We start from the raw sequence: 18,410 nt of genomic DNA on the forward strand, positions 1-18,410 counted from the left end.
TACGTCACTAATTTGCGCACTTTTATCGTTTCCATTATTATGTGACTAATTCGCGCACTTTTATCTGTTCCATTATAACGTCACTAATTCGCGCACTTTTATGTTTCATTAATACGTCATTAATTCGCGCAACTTTATCTGTTTTAGTATTACGTAACTAATTCGCGCAGCTTTATCCGTTCAATTATTGCATAACTAATTTGCGCACTTTTATCTGTTCCATTATTACGTCACTAATTCGCGCACTTTTTATCTGTTCCATTATTACGTCACTAATTCGCGCACTTTTATCTGTTCCATTATTACGTTACTGATACGCAAACTTTCATCTGTTCTCTTATTACGCTGCTGATTCGTGCACTTTTATCTGTTTCCTTATTACGTTACTGACACGCAAACTTTCATGTGTTCTCTAATTACGTTACTGATTCGTGCACTTTTATCTGTTTCCTTATTACGTTACTGATTCGTGCACTTTTTTCTGTGTTCTTATTACGCGGGATGCCCTGAAGGGGCATACCGTGTCTAAAAACGGGTCGATTTCTTTTTTTTTTTTACTTCCTCGTAGCTACAAATCTGTACATTAATTTATTCATTAAACTCACCCCTCTACTACTCGGGGTGTATTGTTCTGATTGTCTTCAACAGAAGCAGGCCAATCAAAATCCATTCCTGTCGCTTACATCGCGAGGGAGGGGACCCACTCACCCCTACCTGTGTAACGTCAACGCATCATTTGATCTATTTATTAAAAACGGATTAAATTTGGCGCCATATTGTTAACATGTTGTGGACTCAAGTGTGCCGTTTTCAAACGAAAATTTCACCACTTTGAAGCGGTAAATCGAAAGAATAACTTCTAAGAAGCACCTGACATTTAAAACGGTGGAAATTGGTGAGTTCTTGGCGAAGGAATCGTGCTTTGTTTGACAGTCTTAGACCACGACGCGAGACTAAAAAGAGGTCATTGAGAAGCTTACGTTATCGTAATGGAATTTCACAAATTTCCGCTGATAGTCTGAGTCGTGCAACACAAGGGAAACAACGTAACGCGATCATCGTGACTCAAACTATTCCATTAGCAAGGATAGTTTTATCAATCGGCGAAGCATACAGTTGGAATAAATGAATCAGCCCCAGCATCACGCGTAATGCCAGTATAGCAGGCATCTTGTTACGTTTCTGACTCGCAAACTTTTGTATGTTCCATTATTACGTCACTAAATCGAGAAGCTTTATCTGTTCCATTATTACTTTGCTGACTCGTGCACTTTTATGTGTTCCATTATTACGTTACTGATTCGCGCACTTTGATATGTTCCATTATTACAATACTGATACGGGCACTTTCAGCTGTTCCATTATTACGTCACTAATTTGCGCAGCGTTATCTGTTGCATTATTACGTCATTAATTCGCGCAGCGTTATCTGTTTCATTATTACATCACTAATTGGCGCAATGTTATTTCCTCCATTATTACGTTACTGATACGCGCACTTTTATCTGTTCTATTATTACATCCCTAATTCGCGCACTTTAATCTGTTCCATTATTACTTAGCTGACTCGTGCACTTTAAGCTGTTCAATTATTACTTACTAATTCGCGCACTTTTCTCTTTCTCATTATTACGTTGCTGATTTGCGCACTTATATCTGTTCCCTTATTACGTTACTGATTCGCGCACTTTTTTCTGCTTCCTTATTACAACACTAATTCGCGCGGTTATATCTGTTCCCTTATTACGTTGCTGATTCGTGCACTTTTATCTGTTCCATTATTACGTTACTGATTCGCCTACTTTTTTCTGTTCCATTACTACGTTACTAATTCGCGCACTTTTGTCTTTTCTTTTATTACGATGCTGATTCGCGCAGTTTTATCTCTTCCTTTATTACGTTACTGATTCACGCACTTTTATCTGTTCTTTTCTCATTATTACTTTACTGATTCGCCCACTTTTGTCTCTTCCCTTATTACGATGCTGATTCGCGCAGTTTTATCTCTTTCTTTATTACGTTACTGATTCACGCACTTATATCTGTTCTTTTCTTACGTTACTGACACGCGCACTTTCATCTGTTGCGTTATTACGTTAGTGATCCGTGCACGTCTATCTGTTTCATTATTACGTTACTGATACGCACACTTTCATCTGTTCCATTATTACGTCACTAATTTCCGCAGCTTTATCTGTTCCATTATTACGTCACTAATTCGCGCAGCATTATCTGTTCCATTATTTTGTCACTAATTTTCGCAGCTTTATCTGTTCCATTATTACGTTACTAATTTGCGCAGCTTTATCTGTTGAATTATTAGGTCACTAATTTGCGCAGCTTTATCTGTTCAATTATTACGTCACCTATTTGTGCAGCTTTATCTGTTCCATTATTACGTCATAAATTGGCGCAGCTTTGTCTGTTCCATTAATAAGTCATTAATTTGCGCAGCTTTATCTGTTCAATTATTACGTCACTAATTTGCGCAGCTTTATCTGTTTCATTATTACGTTACTAATTTGCGCAGCTTTATCTGTTCATTTATTACGTCACTAATTTGTGCAGCTTTATCTGTTCCATTATTACGTCATCAATTTTCGCAGCTGTATCTGTTCCATTATTACGTCACTAATTTGCGCCGCTTTATCTGTTCCATTATTAGGTCATCAATTTGCGCAGCTTTATCTGTTCCATTATTACGTCACTTATTTGCGCAGCTTTATCTGTTCCATTATTACGTCACTAATTTTCGCACTTTTATATGTTCCATTATTACTTTACTAATTTGTGCAGCTTTATCTGTTCCATTATTACGTCACTAATTTGCGCTGCTTTATCTGTTCCATTATTACGTCACTAATTCGCGCACTTTTATCTGTTCCATTATTTTGTCACTAATTCGCGCAGCTTTATCTGTTCCATTATTACATTACTAATTTGCGCAGCTTTATCTGTTCAATTATTACGTCACTAATTTTCGCACTTTTATATGTTCCATTATTACTTTACTAATTTGTGCAGCTTTATCTGTTCCATTATTACGTCACTAATTTGCGCACTTTTATCTGTTCCATTATTACGTCACTAATTCGCGCAGCTTTATCTGTTCCATTATTGCATAACTAATTTGCGCACTTTTATCTGTTCCATTATTACGTTACTAATTCGCGCACTTTCATCTGTTCCATTATAACGTCACTAATTCGCGCACTTTAATCTGTTTCATTAATACGTCATTAATTCGCGCAACTTTATCTGTTTTAGTATTACGTCACTAATTCGCGCAGCTTTATCTGTTCAATTATTGCATAACTAATTTGCGCACTTTTACCTGTTCCCTTATTACGTCACTAATTTGCAAACATTCATATGTACTCTTATTACGTTACTGATACGCGCACTTTCATCTGTTCCATTATTACGTTACTGATACGCGCACTTTCATCTGTTTCATAATTACGTCACTAACTCGCGCAGCTTTTGTAAGACTTTCTTACTGATACGCGCACTTTTATCAGTTCTATTATTACGTCACTTATTCGCGCCCTTTTATCTGTTCCATTATTACGTTACTGATACGCGCACTGTCATTTGTTCCATTATTACGTCACTAATTCGCGCAGCTTTATCTGTTCCATTATTACGTTACTGATACGCGCACTTTCATTTGTTCCATTATTACGTCACTAATTCGCGCAGCTTTTGTAAAACTTTCTTATTGATACGCGCACTTTTAGCTGTTCCATTATTACTTTACTGATTCGCGCACTTTTCTCTTTCTCGTTATTTCGTTACTGATTTAAGCAATTTTATCTGCTTCCTTATTACGTCACTAATTTGCGCACTTATTTCTGTTCCCTTATTACGTTGCTGATTCGCGCAGGTTTATCTGTTTTCTTATTACGTTCCTGATTCGCTCACTTTTATTTGTTCTCTTATTACGTTGCTGATTCGGTGACTTATGTCTGTTCCCTTATAACGTTTCTGATTGGCGCACTTTGATCTGTTCGCTTATTACGTTGCTGATTCGCGCAATTTTATCTCATTCTTTATTACGTTCAAGTTGCTGATTCGCGCAGTTTTATCTGTTGTCTTATTACGTTGTTGATTCGCGCACTTTTATCTGTTCTCTTATTACGTTGTTAATTTTCTCACTTTTATCTGTTCTCTTATTACGTTACTGATTCACGAACTTTTATCTGTTCCCTTTTTACGTTACTAATACGCGCAGCTTTATCTGTTCCATTATTTCGTCACTAATTCGCGCACTTTTATCTGTTCCATTATTACGTTACTGATACGCAAACTTTCATCTGTTCTCTTATTACGCTGCTGATTCGTGCACTTTTATCTGTTTCCTTATTACGTTACTGACACGCAAACTTTCATGTGTTCTCTAATTACGTTACTGATTCGTGCACTTTTATCTGTTTCCTTATTACGTTACTGATTCGTGCACTTTTTTCTGTGTTCTTATTACGCGGGATGCCCTGAAGGGGCATACCGTGTCTAAAAACGGGTCGATTTCTTTTTTTTTTTTCCTTCCTCGTAGCTACAAATCTGTACATTAATTTATTCATTAAACTCACCCCTCTACTACTCGGGGTGTATTGTTCTGATTGTCTTCAACAGAAGCAGGCCAATCAAAATCCATTCCTGTCGCTTACATCGCGAGGGAGGGGACCCACTCACCCCTACCTGTGTAACGTCAACGCATCATTTGATCTATTTATTAAAAACGGATTAAATTTGGCGCCATATTGTTAACATGTTGTGGACTCAAGTGTGCCGTTTTCAAACGAAAATTTCACCACTTTGAAGCGGTAAATCGAAAGAATAACTTCTAAGAAGCACCTGACATTTAAAACGGTGGAAATTGGTGAGTTCTTGGCGAAGGAATCGTGCTTTGTTTGACAGTCTTAGACCACGACGCGAGACTAAAAAGAGGTCATTGAGAAGCTTACGTTATCGTAATGGAATTTCACAAATTTCCGCTGATAGTCTGAGTCGTGCAACACAAGGGAAACAACGTAACGCGATCATCGTGACTCAAACTATTCCATTAGCAAGGATAGTTTTATCAATCGGCGAAGCATACAGTTGGAATAAATGAATCAGCCCCAGCATCACGCGTAATGCCAGTATAGCAGGCATCTTGTTACGTTTCTGACTCGCAAACTTTTGTATGTTCCATTATTACGTCACTAAATCGAGAAGCTTTATCTGTTCCATTATTACTTTGCTGACTCGTGCACTTTTATGTGTTCCATTATTACGTTACTGATTCGCGCACTTTGATATGTTCCATTATTACAATACTGATACGGGCACTTTCAGCTGTTCCATTATTACGTCACTAATTTGCGCAGCGTTATCTGTTGCATTATTACGTCATTAATTCGCGCAGCGTTATCTGTTTCATTATTACATCACTAATTGGCGCAATGTTATTTCCTCCATTATTACGTTACTGATACGCGCACTTTTATCTGTTCTATTATTACATCCCTAATTCGCGCACTTTAATCTGTTCCATTATTACTTAGCTGACTCGTGCACTTTAAGCTGTTCCATTATTACTTACTAATTCGCGCACTTTTCTCTTTCTCATTATTTCGTTACTGATTTGCGCACTTTTATCTGCTTTCTTATTACGTCACTGATTCGCACACTTATATATTTTCCCTTATTACGTTGCTGATTTGCGCACTTATATCTGTTCCCTTATTACGTTACTGATTCGCGCACTTTTTTCTGCTTCCTTATTACAACACTAATTCGCGCGGTTATATCTGTTCCCTTATTACGTTGCTGATTCGTGCACTTTTATCTTTTCCATTATTACGTTACTGATTCGCCTACTTTTTTTCTGTTCCATTACTACGTTACTAATTCGCGCACTTTTGTCTTTTCTTTTATTACGATGCTGATTCGCGCAGTTTTATCTCTTCCTTTATTACGTTACTGATTCACGCACTTTTATCTGTTCTTTTCTCATTATTACTTTACTGATTCGCCCACTTTTGTCTCTTCCCTTATTACGATGCTGATTCGCGCAGTTTTATCTCTTTCTTTATTACGTTACTGATTCACGCACTTATATCTGTTCTTTTCTTACGTTACTGACACGCGCACTTTCATCTGTTGCGTTATTACGTTAGTGATCCGTGCACGTCTATCTGTTTCATTATTACGTTACTGATACGCACACTTTCATCTGTTCCATTATTACGTCACTAATTTCCGCAGCTTTATCTGTTCCATTATTACGTCACTAATTCGCGCAGCATTATCTGTTCCATTATTTTGTCACTTATTAGCGCAGCTTTATCTGTTCCATTATTACGTCACTAATTCGCGCACTTTTATCTGTTCCATTATTTTGTCACTAATTTTCGCAGCTTTATCTGTTCCATTATTACGTTACTAATTTGCGCAGCTTTATCTGTTGAATTATTAGGTCACTAATTTGCGCAGCTTTATCTGTTCAATTATTACGTCACTCATTTGCGCAGCTTTATCTGTTCCATTATTACGTTACTAATTTGCGCAGCTTTATCTGTTCAATTATTACGTCACTAATTTGCGCAGCTTTATCTGTTCATTTATTACGTCACTAATTTGTGCAGCTTTATCTGTTCCATTATTACGTCATCAATTTTCGCAGCTGTATCTGTTCCATTATTACGTCACTAATTTGTGCAGCTTTATCTGTTCCATTATTACGTCATCAATTTGCGAAGCTTTATCTGTTCAATTATTACGTCACTTATTTGCGCAGCTTTATCTGTTCCATTATTACGTCACTAATTTTCGCACTTTTATATGTTCCATTATTACTTTACTAATTTGTGCAGCTTTATCTGTTCCATTATTACGTCACTAATTTGCGCTGCTTTATCTGTTCCATTATTACGTCACTTATTCGCGTACTTTTATCTGTTCCATTATTTTGTCACTAATTCGCCCAGCTTTATCTGTTTCATTATTACATTACTAATTTGCGCAGCTTTATCTGTTCAATTATTACGTCACTAATTTTCGCACTTTTATATGTTCCATTATTACTTTACTAATTTGTGCAGCTTTATCTGTTCCATTATTACGTCACTAATTTGCGCACTTTTATCTGTTCCATTATTACGTCACTAACTTCCGCAGCTTTATCTGTTCCATTATTACGTTACTAATTCGCGCACTTTTATCTGTTCCATTATTACGTTACTAATTTGCGCACTTTTATCTGTTCCATTATTACTTCACTAATTTGCGCAGCTTAATCTGTTCCATTAATACGTCACTCATTTGCGCAGCTTTATCTGTTCCATTATTACGTCACTAATTTGCACATTTTTATCTGTTCCATTATTAGGTCACTAATTCGCGCAGCTTTATCTGTTCCATTATTACGTTACTAATTCGCGCACTTTTATCTGTTCCATTATTACGTCAATAATTCGTGCAGCTTTATCTGTTCCATTATTACGTTACTGATACGCGCATTTTTATTTGTTCTATTAATACATCACTAATTCGTGCAGCTTTATTTTTTCCATTTTTACGTTACTAATTTGCGCACTTTTATCTGTTCCATTATTAAATTACTGATACGTGCACTTTTATCTGTTCTATTATTACATCACTAATTCGCGCACTTTAATCTGTTCCATTATTACTTTGCTGACTCGCGCACTTTAAGCTGTTGTATTATTACTTTACTAATTCGTGCACTTTTTTCTTTCTCATTATTTCGTTACTGATTTGCGCACTTTTATCTGCTTTGTTATTATGTCACTTATTCCCACACTTATATCTTTTCCCTTATTACGTTACTGATTCGTGCACTCTTTTCTGCTTCCTTATTACGTTACTTATTTGCGCAGTTATATCTGTACCCTTATTACGTTGCTGATTCGAGCACTTTTATCTGTTCCATTATTACGTTACTGATTCGCCTACTTTTTTCTGTTTCATTTTTACGTCGCTGATTGGCGCACTTTCATCTATTCCATTATTACGTTACTGATTCGCGCACTTTTATCTGTTCTCTTATAAAATTGCCGATTTGCGCAGTTTTATCTCTTCCTATATTACGTTATTGATTCGCGCACTTTTATCTGTTCTTTTCTTACGTTACTGATTCGCACACTTTTATTCTTTCCCTTATTACGTTACTGATTCGTGCACTTTTATCTGTTGCGTTACTCCGTTAGTGATTCGTGCACTTTTATTCGTTCCCTTATTACGTTCCTTATTCGCACACTCTTATCTGTTCTCTTATAACGTTACTGATTCGTGCACTTTTTTTTGTTCCATTATTACGTTATTGATTCACGCGCTTTAATCTGTTGCCTTATTACGTTATTGATTCGTGCACTTTTATCTGTTCTATTTTTACGTTGCTGATTCACGCGCTTTTATCTGTTGCCTTATTTCGTTACTGATTCGTGCACTTTTATTTGTTCTGTTATTTTAGTACTGATCCGCGCAGTTTTGTCTGTTCCCTTATTACGTTACTGATTCACGCACTTTTATCTGTTCTCTTATTACGTTGTTGATTCGCGCACTTTTATCTATTCCCTTTTTACGTTACTAATTCGTTTAACTTTATCTGTTCCATTATTTCGTCACTAATTCGCGCACTTTTATCTATTCCATTATTACGTTACTGATACGCGCACTTTTATCTGTTCTCTTTTAACGTTACTGATTCGTGCACTTTTATCTGTTTCCTTATTACGTTACTGATTCGCGCACTTTTATCTGTTCCATTATTACGTTACTGATACGCGCACTTTTATCTGTTCTCTTATAACGTTACTGATTCGTGCACTTTTATCTGTTCCATTATTTTGTCACTAATTTTCGCAGCTTTATCTGTTCCATTATTACGTTACTAATTTGCGCAGCTTTATCTGTTGAATTATTAGGTCACTAATTTGCGCAGCTTTATCTGTTCAATTATTACGTCACTCATTTGCGCAGCTTTATCTGTTCCATTATTACGTTACTAATTTGCGCAGCTTTATCTGTTCATTTATTACGTCACTAATTTGTGCAGCTTTATCTGTTCCATTATTACGTCATCAATTTTCGCAGCTGTATCTGTTCCATTATTACGTCACTAATTTGTGCAGCTTTATCTGTTCCATTATTACGTCATCAATTTGCGAAGCTTTATCTGTTCAATTATTACGTCACTTATTTGCGCAGCTTTATCTGTTCCATTATTACGTCACTAATTTTCGCACTTTTATATGTTCCATTATTACTTTACTAATTTGTGCAGCTTTATCTGTTCCATTATTACGTCACTAATTTGCGCTGCTTTATCTGTTCCATTATTACGTCACTTATTCGCGTACTTTTATCTGTTCCATTATTTTGTCACTAATTCGCCCAGCTTTATCTGTTTCATTATTACATTACTAATTTGCGCAGCTTTATCTGTTCAATTATTACGTCACTAATTTTCGCACTTTTATATGTTCCATTATTACTTTACTAATTTGTGCAGCTTTATCTGTTCCATTATTACGTCACTAATTTGCGCACTTTTATCTGTTCCATTATTACGTCACTAACTTCCGCAGCTTTATCTGTTCCATTATTACGTTACTAATTCGCGCACTTTTATCTGTTCCATTATTACGTTACTAATTTGCGCACTTTTATCTGTTCCATTATTACTTCACTAATTTGCGCAGCTTAATCTGTTCCATTAATACGTCACTCATTTGCGCAGCTTTATCTGTTCCATTATTACGTCACTAATTTGCACATTTTTATCTGTTCCATTATTAGGTCACTAATTCGCGCAGCTTTATCTGTTCCATTATTACGTTACTAATTCGCGCACTTTTATCTGTTCCATTATTACGTCAATAATTCGTGCAGCTTTATCTGTTCCATTATTACGTTACTGATACGCGCATTTTTATTTGTTCTATTAATACATCACTAATTCGTGCAGCTTTATTTTTTCCATTTTTACGTTACTAATTTGCGCACTTTTATCTGTTCCATTATTAAATTACTGATACGTGCACTTTTATCTGTTCTATTATTACATCACTAATTCGCGCACTTTAATCTGTTCCATTATTACTTTGCTGACTCGCGCACTTTAAGCTGTTGTATTATTACTTTACTAATTCGTGCACTTTTTTCTTTCTCATTATTTCGTTACTGATTTGCGCACTTTTATCTGCTTTGTTATTATGTCACTTATTCCCACACTTATATCTTTTCCCTTATTACGTTACTGATTCGTGCACTCTTTTCTGCTTCCTTATTACGTTACTTATTTGCGCAGTTATATCTGTACCCTTATTACGTTGCTGATTCGAGCACTTTTATCTGTTCCATTATTACGTTACTGATTCGCCTACTTTTTTCTGTTTCATTTTTACGTCGCTGATTGGCGCACTTTCATCTATTCCATTATTACGTTACTGATTCGCGCACTTTTATCTGTTCTCTTATAAAATTGCCGATTTGCGCAGTTTTATCTCTTCCTATATTACGTTATTGATTCGCGCACTTTTATCTGTTCTTTTCTTACGTTACTGATTCGCACACTTTTATTCTTTCCCTTATTACGTTACTGATTCGTGCACTTTTATCTGTTGCGTTACTCCGTTAGTGATTCGTGCACTTTTATTCGTTCCCTTATTACGTTCCTTATTCGCACACTCTTATCTGTTCTCTTATAACGTTACTGATTCGTGCACTTTTTTTTGTTCCATTATTACGTTATTGATTCACGCGCTTTAATCTGTTGCCTTATTACGTTATTGATTCGTGCACTTTTATCTGTTCTATTTTTACGTTGCTGATTCACGCGCTTTTATCTGTTGCCTTATTTCGTTACTGATTCGTGCACTTTTATTTGTTCTGTTATTTTAGTACTGATCCGCGCAGTTTTGTCTGTTCCCTTATTACGTTACTGATTCACGCACTTTTATCTGTTCTCTTATTACGTTGTTGATTCGCGCACTTTTATCTATTCCCTTTTTACGTTACTAATTCGTTTAACTTTATCTGTTCCATTATTTCGTCACTAATTCGCGCACTTTTATCTATTCCATTATTACGTTACTGATACGCGCACTTTTATCTGTTCTCTTTTAACGTTACTGATTCGTGCACTTTTATCTGTTTCCTTATTACGTTACTGATTCGCGCACTTTTATCTGTTCCATTATTACGTTACTGATACGCGCACTTTTATCTGTTCTCTTATAACGTTACTGATTCGTGCACTTTTATCTGTTTCCTTATTACGTTACTGATTTGCGCACTTTTATCTGTACTCTTATTACGTTACTGATTCGCGCACTTTTATCTGTTCCATTATTACGTTACTGATACGCGCACTTTTATCTGTTCTCTTATAACGTTACTGATTCGTGCACTTTTATCTGTTTCCTTATTACGTTACTGATACGCGCACTTTCATCTGTTAAATAATTACGTCACTAATTCGCGTAGCTTTATCTGTTCCGTTATTACGTCACTACTTCGCACACTTACATCTCTTTCATTAATTCGTTACTGATTTGCGCACTTTTATCTGCTTCCTTATTACGTCACTAATTCGTGCACTTATTTCTGTTCCCTTATTATGTTGCTGATTCTCGCAGGTTTATCTGTTCCCTTATTACGTCACTAATTTGCGCACTTATTTCTGTTCCCTTATTATGTTGCTGATTCTCGCAGGTTTATCTGTTCCCTTATTACGTCACTAATTTGCGCACTTATTTCTGTTCCCTTATTACGTCACTAATTCGCGTAGCTTTATCTGTTCCATTATTACGTCACTACTTCGCACACTTACATCTCTTTCATTAATTCGTTACTGATTTGCGCACTTTTATCTGCTTCCTTATTACGTCACTAATTCGTGCACTTATTTCTGTTCCCTTATTATGTTGCTGATTCTCGCAGGTTTATCTGTTCTCTTATTACGTTCCCGGTTGGCCCTCTTATATCTGCTCTCTTATTAAGTTACTGATTCGCGCACTGTTATCTGTTCCATTATTACGTTACTGAGTCGCTTACTTTTTTCTGTTTCATTATTACGTCGCTGATTGGCGCACTTTTATCTGTTTCCTTATTACGTTTCTGATTCGCGCAGTTTTTTTCTCTTCCTTTATTACGTTACTGATTTGCGCACTTTCATCTGTTCTTTTCTTACATTACTGATTCGCGCACTTTTATCTGTTCTCTTATTACGCTGCTGATTCGCGCAGTTTTATCTCTTTCTTTATTACGTTACTGATTCGCGCTTTTTTATCTGTTCTTTTATTACGTTACTGATTCGGGCACTTTTATCTGTTCCCTTATTACGTTACTGATTCGCGCACTTTCATCTGTTCCCTTATTAAGTTGCTGATTCGCACACTTTTATCTGTTCCCTTATTAAGTTGCTGATTCGCGCACTTTTATCTGTTTCCTTATTACGTTACTGATTCACTCACTTTTATCTGTTGCGTTATTACGTTAGTGATTCGTGCACTTTGATATGTTCCCTTATTACGTTCCTTATTCGCGCACTTTTATCTGTTCCTTTATTACGTTACTAATTCGTTCACTTTTATTTGTTCTCTTATTACGTTAATGATTCGTGCACTTTTATTTGTTCTCTTACTATGTTGCTGATTCGCAGACTTTTATCTGTTCCCTCATTACGTTTCTGATTAGCGCACATTAATCTGTTCTCTTATTACGTTGTTGATTTGCGCACTTTTATCTGTTCTCTTATTACGTTACTGATTCAAGCACTTTTATCTGTTTCTTTTTTACGTTACTAATTCGCGCAGCTTTATCTGTTCCATTATTACGTTACTGATTCGCGCACTTTTATTTGTTCTCTTACTACGTTATTGATTCGTGTACTTTTATCTGTTCTCTTATAAAATTGCCGATTTGCGCAGTTTTATCTCTTCCTTTATTACGTTATTGATTTGCGCACTTTTATCTGTTCTTTTTTTACGTTATTGATTTGCGCACTTTTATCTGTTCTTTTCTTACGTTACTGATTCGCACACTTTTATCTGTTCCGTTGTTACGTTACTGATTCGCGCTTTTTTATCTGTTCTTTTCTTACGTTACTGATTCGTGCATTTTTATCTGTTCCCTTATTACGTTACTGATTCGTGCACTTTTATTTGTTGCGTTACTCCGTTAGTGATTCGTGCACTTTTATTCGTTCCCTTATTACGTTCCTTATTCGCGCACTTTTATCTGTTCTCTTATAACGTTACTGATTCGTGCACTTTTATTTGTTCCATTATTACGTTATTGATTCACGCGCTTTAATCCGTTGCCTTATTACGTTATTGATTCGTGCACTTTTATCTGTTCTATTATTACGTTGCTGATTCACGCGCTTTTATCTGTTGCCTTATTTCGTTACTGATTCGTGCACTTTTATTTGTTCTGTTTATTTTAGTACTGATCCGCGCAGTTTTATCTGTTCCCTTATTACGTTACTGATTCTTGCACTTTTATCTGTTCCTATATTACGTTACTGATTCACGCACTTTTATCTGTTCCCTTATTACGATGCTGATTCGCGGAGTTTTTTTCTCTTCCTTTATTATGTTACTGATTTGCGCACTTTCATCTGTTCTTTTCTTACATTACTGATTCGCGCACGTTCATCTGTTCCATTATGACGTTACTAATTTGCGCACTTTTATCTGTTCTCTTATTACGCTGCTGATTCGCGCAGTTTTATCTTATTCTTTATTACGTTACTGATTCGCGCTTCTTTTATCTGTTCTTTTATTACGTTACTGATTCGCGCACTTTTATCTGTTCCCTGATTAAGTTGCTGATTGGCGCACTTTTATCTGTTTCCTTATTACGTTACTGATTCACTCACTTTTATCTGTTGCGTTATTACGTTAGTGATTCGTGCACTTTGATATGTTCCCTTATTACGTTCCTTATTCGCGCACTTTTATCTGTTCCTTTATTACGTTACTAATTTGTTCACTTTTAGTTGTTCTCTTATTACGTTAATGATTCGTGCACTTTTATTTGTTCTCTTATTATGTTGCTGATTCGCAGACTTTTATCTGTTCCCTCATTACGTTTCTGATTGGCGCACATTTATCTGTTCTCTTATTACGTTGTTCAAGTTGATTTACGCACTTCTATCTGTTCTCTTATTACGTTACTGCTTCAAGCACTTTTATCTGTTTCCTTTTTACGTTACTAATTCGCGCAGCTTTATCTGTTCCATTATTACGTTACTGATTCGCGTACTTTTATTTGTTCTCTTATTACGTTATTGATTCGTGTACTTTTATCTGTTTCCTTATTACGTTACTGATTCGTGCACTTTTTTCTCTACTCTTTTTACGTTGCTGACTCGCGCACTTTTATCTGTTCCATTATTACGTCACCAATTCGCAAACTTTCATCTGTTCCATTATTACGTTACTGATACGGGCACTTTCGTCTGTTCGATAATTACGGTATTAATTCGCGCAGCTTTATCTGTTCCATTATTACGTCACTAATTCGCGCACTTTTATCTGTTCTATTATTACGTTACTGATACGCGTATTTTCATCTGTTCCATTATTACGTCACTTATTGGCGCAGCTTTATCTCTTCCATTATTATGTCACTAATTCGCGCACTTTCATCTTTTTTATTATTACGTTATTGATAGGCGCATTTTGATCTGTTCCATTATTACGTCACAAATTCGCGCAGCTTTATGTGTTCCCATATTACTTCACTAATTCGCGCCCTTTTATCTGTATTTGACTCTGTACTGGAAATTTAGGTTGAATAGATCGCGATCTTTTAATTGACGGTCTTGACAAAAAGGAGGAGACCCCGTGAACAAATCTGTTTGCCTATGGACAACTGGCCGCTGTTCCCCCCGTGCCAGGGAACTTTGGTTACGCAGCGTGCTGTTTGAACGTTCAATGTGTCGATGGCGTTCTGGCCGCGTGTCTTTCGAAATTTCAGAAGCGAGCTGACGTGAAGAAAATCTTTCCAGAGCAAGCGTGATAACGGCTTCAATTGAGTCGGAAATGCACTGGAAGGATAGGTATTGATCGCTACTTTGATTCTATGAAGGAATTGGGACACCGGGGATGATTTCAACGGATTTATACCAGTTCACGCTTCGGGCATTGCTGACATAGAGTTCGGCCTTTCGTTGAAATCACACTTAACAGTAGAAACCCGAATGACGCTAACTCGCCGAAATCGCTTCGAATCAGCTTGAAAAACTGGTAATTGACGAAGAATACAAGAAGAAACAGGGTAAGTTGACTTTATTGTCAAAACACTGTTATTTTCTACCATTTTACACAACTCCGTTCGTATTCCCATACAAATCCTTATAATTCAACGGTTCTCTGATATTGAGCTTGAGCTGCCTGTGACCTATACAGCTCCAATTTTGATAGGAGGATCTCATGGTCAATAGTATCAAATGCCTTTTTTAAGTCAATAAACAGAATGACATTTGTCAAACCGTCGTCGATGTTACAATACCAATTATCTGTGATATCAATAAGAGCTGTAAGAGTAGAGTGCAGAGGTCTAAAGCCAGACTGAAATTTCGAAAGTAGCTTATTGTCATTTATCTTGTTTTTGATCGCACAATTCATCCTTTTGTTTTCTTATTATGAAACTCAGTTTTCTCGCTATAATTTGCATTGCGAGCAGTCCTACTGCGAGCAACAACAATACTATGAACAAGGTAACTCTTGAATAGTGCAGGGACCACTTGTACAAACAGCAGCAAATTGTAGCCGGATCTTTGTGTAGATCAGGATCAGCAATGTTGAATAAAACGTAAAATTAAATGCAAGGGTGATCGGACAGCTAACTGATAATTTTATTGCCCAATATTTCGGTTAGACAATACTAACCTTCTTCACGGGCGGCAAAAAGCTAAGTAAAAATTGGAAATAAACGGTTACAATATTTGTATCGTCTTTGTATCGTATTTAGCTGTCCGATCAGCCTTGCATTTAATTTAACGTAATACTATGAACCTTATTCCAAAATGGCTACCGTTACCTTTTTTCCTCATTCTCGACCCCAGTGCTTACGCTTATAACAATCTGAATGACCGGTCATGCGCAGAAGAGCTCTGGAGTCGAAAATTCTTTTTTCCTTTTTTCCTGATTTTTCCTCAGATCACGCGCGCACGCGCGCACGCGCGCAAAGCGATGGTAAAATTATGCAAATTAGAAAAGTGAACGATTGGGGATTGGGGAGAGCGAGAAAAAACGCCCGCGTTTCTCGAGGCTCGCTAGGAATCGCGCGTGACACAACTTTGGAGAAGAAAGAGGTTGCTTGCAGTCTACAATTTAATTTACAATATTTTAAAATCTTTCTCATTTCTTCAGATGAATTTTTTTGAAACTGCGTTTGTGGCTTTTCTAAAAAAAAAGAGCAAGGCTGATTACACGGTCAGGGAAGTATATGACCGTGAAATCAGCCTTGCTCTTTTTTTAGGTTATTTGCTTTACAAATTTTTTGATGATTAGATCCTTCATTACAGGATCCGGTTCTTTTATTTTGTTGCGGTGGCCCTTGCAAACACAGTTTATTATTTGTGGATTTTGAAGGTTCCTTTGTAAATTTCCATCCTTTTCTGATATCAGCCTTCTCGCGGCCCGGCTTTTAATCGATTTTAATTTTGGCTTGTTAAGTTGTTTTGAGTAATTCATTAAAAACACACAGGATACAAGGCGCGTTAATAACGAGCCATGAGATTACATACACTAAGAATAAGAAAAGGTCAAACATTCAAACCTAGCTAACCTGACCCTCCGTGTAAAAAGCTCAACGAGGCCGTAGGAAAGTGCAAATTAGTCTCTAAAGGGTACCGATTAATTAAATAAAATTCATTACTTCCCCGGTTCAGACTGTTGGGGGTTACGTTTGTCGCAGGTTTGGGGTAGAAACTCTGCATGTTTTATGTGTCAACAACAACAACAACAATAACAACAACAACAACAACTGATTAACTTTATTTTTACAAACTGAAAAAAAGGCCTCTGTAGCCCGCAGTTAGCAGAGCTATTCTAGGCAGGCTACTTAAACTGACAATATATAGTTAATAAGCTCGCACACACACACCCACACACACACAATTAAATAAATAAATGTGCGAATAAATAAGAATAAATAATAGATAATAGCAGTGATAATTAAAGGTTATAACTAAGCCAGACATACATAAATTGCGTTAGCCTAAGGGGAAAATAACAGGTCAAAGAGAAAGCTAGTCAGTTAAAATACAAATATAAGCTAGAAAGGTCAATGTAGCGCAAGTCAACACTCATCTCCTCAGTTTCAAGTATTTTGAAAAGCAGCTGAGTTAGCTTGCGTTTAAAAGGTGCTTTCGTTAGCTTGCGAAGTTCATGGGGGATACGATTCCATATTTTCGCACCAACTCTGGAAAAAGAAAGTAACTGATGATTTGTTCTCGCCTGTTTTATATAGATGCTTCCAGCTACTGAGAAACGAGTAGAGTAGGAATGAATCCGTTCAGAGCGAGTAAAGAGTTCAGAAATATTGGGAGGAGCACAATGATTTTCGATGTCATGTAACAGAGAGGCAACCAATTTGAAGTTAAGCATTTTTATCGGTAGAATTCCCGAACAGGCAAAAAGAGGAGCACTGTGAGATGTATAATCCGAAAAAAACATTAGACGAAAAACCCGCTTTTGTAAAATGACTATTTTGTTTAGATGAACATTCGCGGCTTGTCCGCAAGCAACGAGACCGTAGAAAATATACGGTTCGATGAGCGAGCGGTAAATGTTTAGAAGAGTAGTACGCGGTACCAAGTGTCTAAGCCTTGCAATAACACCGATATCTTTACTTATTTTCGTGGAAATGTAGTTAATATGATGCTTCCAGGAGAGATTATCGTCAATGAGAACACCTAGGTATTTCACATATGTCTTACGGTTCAAGAGGTACCAATTGTTCCGAGTTATTGTCAAGTATTTTAAGGTTTACTTCACGGTATAGTTTACGTTGATAAGGATGAAAAATAACGAAATTAGATTTAGATACGTTAAAAGATAATTTGTTTGAATTCAACCATTCACACAACTTTAATAACTCTTCATTGATGACAACTTCAAGTTTATCGTGTCTTATGTGTTTTGTCAAGAGATCGTGATTACGTTTTATTTTGGAAAGTCGCTACCAAGTTAATTTGGAATTTATAGAGATACAGCGAGATAAAATTAATTTTATAGTCACTTGAAATGGTAATAGCTTTTTGGCATAAAGTGTCAGGGCTCATTTTGGTGTTAAAGCGGCCTTAGTATTAGCGTCAGATTAAAGCCTTCTTAATTAAGTGATTGTTTACTCAGACGTACAGCGTTGTAAACCTTAGCATTGAA

The sequence above is a fragment of the Pavona decussata genome, unplaced genomic scaffold, assembly GCF_977016875.1.
Source record: "Pavona decussata unplaced genomic scaffold, jaPavDecu1.1 SCAFFOLD_243, whole genome shotgun sequence".
In the NCBI taxonomy this organism is placed as follows: Eukaryota; Metazoa; Cnidaria; class Anthozoa; order Scleractinia; family Agariciidae; genus Pavona; species Pavona decussata.